We start from the raw sequence: 8,992 nt of genomic DNA, 5'->3' as shown, positions 1-8,992 counted from the left end.
ACCAAGGTACTCATTCATGATTCTAAATAATTTTAACAGAAATATAGATTTCTTAATCTACTTTCATATTTTAAATTTTTTAAATATGTCCATTTTTGTGTGGTATACTTAAAAGTAATGTATTGGCTACAATTTAGAATTATTTTTTCAAAAGGTTATCATTGAGATGACAATCCTATTGAAATAATATTCTCTCATAGATTTGGTTATGGAATGGTTAGAAGTTGTGAAGAAATTGGAATATTGCTTTACTAAAACATGGGCTGTTTTGACAACCATGAGTTCCAATTTCAATGACAACCTACTATTTATTATTAAACATCTTTAAGAAGATGTATGATGCTCAAAGCAAGATAGTACGACTAAACTAGTGGGAGTATTGGGTAATATATTTTAAATTAAACAACTTTAGAAGTTGGAATGCCATTAGTCAAATGGCTTTAGTGAGAATTGTTCTTGTAAGCATTTTTGGAGATTTATTTTGTTACAAACAATTTATAATTGGCCCTAATATGATTAAGGTTTGCGATCTTTTTGGAAAAGCTCAATATGAGTATTGAGGATGCCAATCAAAATTGCTCTTAAGGGTTGGTTTGACCAATAATAAAGATATTGAGTATTTTTATTATAAGAGCTTAAAGTAAAATCTCTAATTATCTAATTGATATTCTATTGAATAGAGAATGAGATTCTCTTCATGCACAAATACTAGTACTCTATGTACTCCATTATATTTAAGAGACATGAAATTTGATTTAGTTGACTATTTTGTTAAATATTTGGATTACATTTTAGAAATTTTGCTAAATTAACAAATTTCTCACTAAATCAATTTTTTTACCATATGAGATATGGAAAAGACATAAGCTAAAACTCAAGAACATTAGAATTTGGAGATGTCTTATATGTGTTAAGGGATTGCACAACAATAGAATTGATATTAGGTCCGATAAATGAGATTTATTGGTTACCCTAAATAAATAATGAGATTATTTTTATTACTCTTCTTATGACAAAGTGTCTGTGATAAGAGGTTAAACTTTTTTAGAAAATGGATTCCATCTTAAAGGAAAAGTGGGAGTACAATTACTTTTATTAGAATTGTTTACCACTCAATACAGGATATACTTTCAGTATCCAAAAAGTATAAAAGGTTTGATCGTCAAACTAATTTTTTTGAAAAAAAGTAGCCTATTTGTATAATGATACAATTCTATAAAGATAGATCTAATGGTTACTTAGATTTTTTATAATCATGTTCAATAAGGATTGTCCTTAAAATAAAATTATGCACTATTGTAGTGGGAGATTTCATGTTTTGAGAAAACGTGATATTTATTATGCATTAGGTATATTTTACAAAAAGGTCAAGCAAATATGCTCAAGAGCAAAGGTGTTTAAGGTCAAAAGAGTTTTGACAAACACAAATGTGCATTGAAAAATTATACACATGATTGACTGGCTCTAGTGTAAGTGGGAGATTATTGAGATAATAGTATGCCCAAGATCCAATCTATCATGATTGGCTCTCGTGCAAGTGGGAGATTGTTGGGAATAAGGAGTATGACCACAATCCAATCAATCATGTTTCAAATAATTTGTTATTGTTATTATATTAAATGTTAATATAATAACGTCCTAGATTAAATTTGGAGATTTATTATTATGATAGTGATCATAATATTGAGAAATAAATCTTTTATAATTTAATATAAATTGTTCTTGATCATAGGATTATTAAAAAGGGCATTAATAATCTGGAAAGACCAATATATATATAATGGTCTTCATTGGATGAAGATTAATAGATCTCATTTATTAAATTATATATATAGATGGTGCATATAGAGATATGACCATTGAACTGACTCACTTTGAGAATTCCTAATGGTTATAATTACCGTATATTTGTCAATAGGATATTCTCAAGATAAACATAGTAATAGAGTTTCCTTTGACCTACGACTGTCATAGTAATTAACAATGTATTTATTATACTTTGATTCCGGACACCTAATACCCTAGGGAGCTAGTTGAATGGATATTGGGTATGATTTAAATACTTGTAAAATTAATGATTAGTCAATAAGGAATCCGTCAACTCTCGGTAAAAAGTTTGAGCTCTATGATTATAATGACTGAGATGAATAAAACCTTGGCCAAGGGGATTGAATGAATGAAGAAATGAGTTTCTTAAGTCATTCATAGTTCATTATAATAATGGTAACATGTTAGAGTTTGACAATTAAACCATACTCTAAGGGTTAACCAAGAGCTGGAAAGATGGAAGGAAATATACTTTGTTCTTCTAAGGTTCTTAGTAAAAATATATTACTTCATACTATCGGGCCGTTGAGGAGTGTTGCTAGACGCCAACCTTGATTAGTAAATTTAGTATGAATAATTTACTACCCGCTTAGTGTTGAACCTATGGGTCACACACTAACGAGTGTTCTAATATTTGCTATAGAATTATTTAATTATTATTTTGATTTGATCAAATAAATAATTATATTAATTCAAATGAAATATTATTATATTTTTTGCTAGCACCAAAAATATAATAATAGTATGATAATTGAGAATATTAAATGAGATTTGAGAATAATTAGTTATTCTATTTCTAAATTTGAATTATAAAGTTGGATGAGATCCTAACTGATTTTGTTTCAAATTGAGTTATGATATGATTCATAAATTTAAAATATTCAAATTAAAATAGTAAGATATGATTTAAATTTGAATTGAGATTCAAATTTAAAATCAACAACAAATCTCATACTATATATAGGTATGCCAAGAGCAGAGAGAATAACAAGAGTTTTATTCTTTTGCCTCTACGCACATAAATGTATGAGCCTAATTCTTGGAGAAGAATTTTATGGTGTGTAAAGAGTTGCAAAAGGTTTCTCAATTTAGATCAGATGTCCATTGGTCAAGGAGTTGACAGCAAAGATTGGTCTCGGTGTGGATACGCATAGCGCCTTCGTACCATCGAAGGAGAAAGTGATTTTTACTAAAGCGTCTAAAGATATTTAGATCTGATCTATATATTATTATTGGAATAAAGTTTAAACATAAAATAGATCTTTAAGATTACTTTATTTTCTTCCACTGCGCGTGTTATGAACACATGGTAATCCTTCAACAGCATGTCAGGGAGTAGCAATGATTTTGCAGATATAGTGCACAATGTAAGAAAATTAATAAGTGTAATGAGATGCTAATTATTTTTGGCAAGTTGAGGCCAATAAGCAAGTTGTATTTTTTTTGTGTATGTGATTATGACTGAGTTTTGAACTTGGGTCACCATATTTTATGTAACTGTGCAGAAATAAGTTTTGTTGTGGATAAAACAAGTCAAAGATAACATTAAAAAAAAATGGGCTAATGTGTTTTTTTATTTGTTTGGGTAATATGGTTTTTTTAATTTCTAGAGAATGTGGCTAAATTTTTCTAACTTTTATTTTGTCATAGTGTTCTCATAAAATGGAAGTGTTTGTATATTATTAAATGGATTAAAAAAATAAAAAAATACAGTGCATTGTTTTGATATTTAACTTAAGAAAATAAATATATATGTGTGTGTGATGTCTGTTACTAATAAGTATTCTTTATTATGTTGTTATTAGTAATTATTTATATAGCTTAAATTTTTATAATTTCAGTGAACTATAAAAATAGAGAATTTTTTTAAAACATTACATATGTCATATTAATAATGTAAATCAAATCTTTATGAGTACACAATTTATTATAATATTTATGAAAGGCGTTAAAAAATAAATAAATAAAGATATTTAACACTTTTTCTCATTTATATTTTTATTCATCCGAATAAAAATGTTAGTTTGTATATTATTTTTTTGTTATTGTTCTTATTTTTATTAATACTTTTAATATTTACAATTACTATATTATTGTATACAGAAGTGGACACTCACATTTTTTAAAAATTAAAAAATCAGATTATCCAAATAAATTCAAAAACACATTAACTCATTTTCTTTTTAATGCTATCTTTGACTTGTTTTTATCCAAAAAAAAATTATTTCTACACAGTTGTATAAAAATGGTAATCCAAGCCCAAAATTCAGTCATGATCACATACAAAAAAAATACAACTTGTCTATTAGAGTATTAGTTCTAATTTTCTAAAAATAATTAGCATCTCAATATACTTATTAATTTTTTTACATTGTGTCGTACATTTGCAAAATTACTGCTACTCTTTGACATGCTGTTTCATTAGCTAAATTTATGAGCATGGACAATCAAAACGTGTTCATCGAACAAAATATCCACATAATATTCACAAATATAAATGTTTAATGCCATCTACATTGTAGAACTTTTCTATATATAATAATTTCAAAGTGTTATCTGAAATCAAAATGGATTTTGGACGATTTAAACTTAAGATTCAACATCTTTAAATAAAAGGTCCAATTTATTTATTTGAACGGTAATAAAAATACTTGGTCTATAAAAAATTCTAATATCTAAAATAATAGAATAAGACTCAATCATCATATCATAAACAATTACTCTCTTGTAGAATACAAGATTTAATTTCTCCTATATCTGAATTCGTTAGTTATCACTATAAAATAGTGAAAAAATAATTTAATTTACTTCTTAAATCGGGTCGAATACAAAAAAAAAAAAATCGTATCCAAATCAATCCAATGCGTGGATGAGACCACGTGGAATAAATTCACTACTATTGGACCGATCGACCTTGTGTGACTCAATTTAAAGATTATTCATTAATGTGGACTGGATCTATAAACCAAGGTATAAACATTTATATTCAACCTTGCTCCTTGCATGCAAAAACAAAGTTCTCATTCACTGCAATAATATATATGACTTGACCGAAATCAAGATAATCTATTTATCATAAATACTATATTTTATTAGTAACATAATTATTTATGCATATTATATGACGACCCTATCATCCCTATCATTCTTATCGTCAAAGGCAAAATTGTAAAATTTTGTGTGCCAAAGCGGACAATATCGTACTAGCAGGTGGTCTGGACTGTTACAGATGGTATCAGAGCCAGAGTCCGAATTGATGTGCCAGCGAAAACACTGAGCTCCCTTAGAGAGTGGATTGTAAGGTCCCACATCGGTTGGAGAAGAAAACGAAGCATGTCTTATAAGTTATAAGGGTGTGGATACCTCTCCCTAATATGACGCGTTTTAACGAGTGAGTGTGTGTGGGGAGAGGTTCGGCTATCATCCCCATCGAAAACCCTGGACTCTCTTAGGGGGGTTGAATTACTAATTCAGTGGTATTGAACATTTATACAAAAAACAGAAATTTGAGTTTAAATATTTATTAACTCGTTATATGTATATATATTCGGTTGAAATATATACATTAAATAATAAGAATACAAATTAAACAAGTAAAGTTAATTCGATATTTAAATTTGTCTCTACTCACTGCAGATATTTTTTAAGTCATATTTTGCCTACACTTTATATATCTTGATCCAACCTTATCTGATAACTTGATCTGCAAAATAAAAAATGTATTTTTACGGACAATATTTAAATTTTTTATATTTTATAATATCAAATATTACGTATTATTAACACATTGATTACTAATTTAGTAGCATTGAATATTTATGTAAAAAATAAAAATTTGAATTTAAATATTTACTAACTCATTATATGTATATATATTCTGTTAAATATATACATTAAATAATAAGAATACAAATTAAACAAGTAAAATTAATTTAATATTTAAATTTATCCTTACTCATTACATATCAGATAGTTGTAAAATTGAATTTTTATTTCACTCTGATCGAAGTACAAATTAAATAAGTAAATTAATTCGATATCTAAATTTATCTTTACTCACTACAGATATATCATATTATCAATTTGCTGTAAAATTGGATTTTTATTTCACTCTAACTGCATTAAAATGGTTTGGATATTCGTAGATATATATAGATAGTATTTCCAACCCTACTAATAACACTACAAGATACATGGAGAATAGCGACGGTAAATTGTCTGCGATTTCTTTATTTACTGCAATTTTTTAAAATAGTTGTGATTGACATCCAATCTCTTTATTGTGATGCAGAATCAACTTGAATTAGTGTCGATTCTATGAAGTCCACCGCTAACCCAACCTAATATAGTGATTTCATCCTAAATCAGTTCAGTACCCAAAATCAAAAAGAAAAAGAATCTGCGACAAAAAAGTGGAAGTGCAAAAATTTCCTATATTCAAACACACTGTGCGCTGCTGTACGTCACCGTAAAATCGCGTGGCTACGGACTCAACCACTTTTCACCGTTGTCAACCATTCCCCTCTACTTTACGGTGCGTAATGATGGGTATGTAGCAGAGAGGTGACCAAAGTATCAATAATTAATCTCCTTTCATGGCGTATGTTCTAACTTTTTCATGGTATCCCAATTTCTAATATACAAATATCCTTTATCTTAATCAATCAATCCAGGTTTCTTAATAATTGCTCATTAAAAAGTTCACTTTTTTATGTTTTCAATAAAAAAATTAATTTATAATTTTAATAATATGTGCGTTTAAAGCACAGAATAGGTAAATCTTTAATTAAAAAATAGTTTTCTAACAAAATCGAACTAATAGTGTTCAAACTTTAACATATATATATGAGTGGATTAGGTTATTGTCTTTCTCATTTTCAAATTAAATACGAATGAAAATATTTTTTTTTTCTAAACATGCATGTTTATTGTCGTAAGAGATGCTTTTATATTTTTCCTAGAGGTCACTCCCTCCTCCAAAAACATTATTGTTTAGAAAATTATATTCAAATTGATCAAGAAATTAAATTAAATCAATAATGACAAATAAATGGTTCTAGAAATGCATGTATTGATACTCTATAATATTTCCAATGCCATTAGTAAATGCAATAATTGACTTAGACCCAACTAAAAAAAGCAATTCTCTCTCTCTCACACACACATAGTACTTTTATCATTATTACATATGTAATTAATTAGAAAATTTTCTCTCTATTAATTAATGCATTGATCTACATCTATACTACTAGTCACATTATTCATTCTCATTTTTCCATATATCTCTTGTGATACCCTAAAGAAGCTTTAACATACATACATTTATACCTTTATCACAATGAATATTATTGTATCCACAAAAATTAAAGAACATTGGTTTATTAATTAATTTGTTTTTGTTCATTGAGAAATTTGTTATTAGTTCATGTGGAAACCAATTCAGAATGTGACTTGATCAAGTTATATCAGATAGGTTTAATTTTTTTTCATGAGTTAATTTTTCTAAATTTTAAATCTTAATATAAATCCTAAATTCTAATCCTAACTAAATTACTCAAACTATAAAAACTAAAAAATAATTTTATAATAAAAAATAACTAATATTAATTAATTAAAAACTGTTCCCTAAACTTATTTTTATTTCATCTAATAAATGGATAAGGGTGTCACATGGTTTCACTTTCTTTAGATTTCATGAACAATTTGAGCAATAAATAAAGTAGTCAACTTCAACATTTATAAAGCCTTAAACCATGCTTTTGAAAGCAATAGCCTTGTGAACTTTTTGCATTCTTCTTTTAACTGTCAACCAACTAACACAAACTATATATACATCTATATATATACCTGACCGGTCTTGTTTTAATTAGTTTTTAGTTTTCAAAGAAAAAAAAATTTCTACTTATTTTTTAGATCACCAAATTTTCATTAAGAAAGATATATATGTTGGTTAAATACATATTGTTATATATTTTATTAATTTTTCACAAACATTTGGGTGCAGGTAGAAGAAGAAATCAATTAACTTGATGGGATACCTTCCACAATCATCATCACTTTCGGACATGAAATCAATCTTTGTTGAAAACTCGGATGAGAATAATGAAGAATCAGCTGTTTGTTCTTATGAATCTTGGCTAGTAAGCTCAAAACTTACCCTTCAATATATAAACTTTTCTCAATAAAAATTTTCTTAATACTTTAGTTTGAAGCATATGTAGTCCATTGTTTATGCTTTAGAACAATGTTATATTACAGAGAAATTTGAAAGTTTACCTAAATTAATTAGTTAGTTTATTAGGTAAATTAAACTTATACAATCTCATACTGTTTTAAACTTAAAAGTTTGATAATTTTTATAAGTATAAGATAATTTTTATCGTTTAAATTAGTTTTTAAGATAAATTAGATCTACTTAATTTTTAAAAAATCTAAAGACTTCAAAACTCATAAAGGTTTTGTTTTATTTACTTGTGGACTCAATTTGGAAACTTCTTAAAATGGTAAACTTTTAAGAATTTTATGAGTTGATTAGCTTGAGAATTTGAATTGTCGCAAAATATATAACAATGGTTGATTGATCGCTGAATTATGTGACGCCGGTAAATTTTTAATGGTGATTTTCTATAACCGTTAAAATAACTGTTATTAAATAATTTTTAGCCGTTTTGCGGTGGTTATAATCACTACTATATTGAGCAGAATTTATTTTAGATCCTATCTCACGGCGGTTAACTGCCGTTAAATATGTCGTAAAGAATAGTAATTTTTGCGACTTTTAACATAAATTGCCGCTAAAAATAATGTTTCGTATTCTATTTATATCGCTTATTTGAATTTTTATTTTATATCACAATCACCCTTAAAAAGTCTTTTAATTTGAAACTATTACGTATTGATTTAGCTGGTTATATTTCCAATTATAATAAACAACATAATTAAAAAATACAACACAACGCTAGAATAAACCAAATTATATATATAAATGCCAAAATTAAATAGTAGATAGTAATGTATCCTCAAAATGCACTGTTCATAAAGCAAACAAAAAAAATGCTGTTACAATGATTTGTATTAGATAAGCTTATCATGAATCTAAAGTGGTAGGCCTTGATGTATGTTGAAAGGAAAATCATCCTAATGCATTGGAAAACTTTGAAGAAAT

This window comes from Arachis duranensis, chromosome 8 (genome assembly GCF_000817695.3).
Source record: "Arachis duranensis cultivar V14167 chromosome 8, aradu.V14167.gnm2.J7QH, whole genome shotgun sequence".
NCBI classification, from domain to species: domain Eukaryota; kingdom Viridiplantae; phylum Streptophyta; class Magnoliopsida; order Fabales; family Fabaceae; genus Arachis; species Arachis duranensis.
This window is presented reverse-complemented; position numbering follows the sequence as displayed.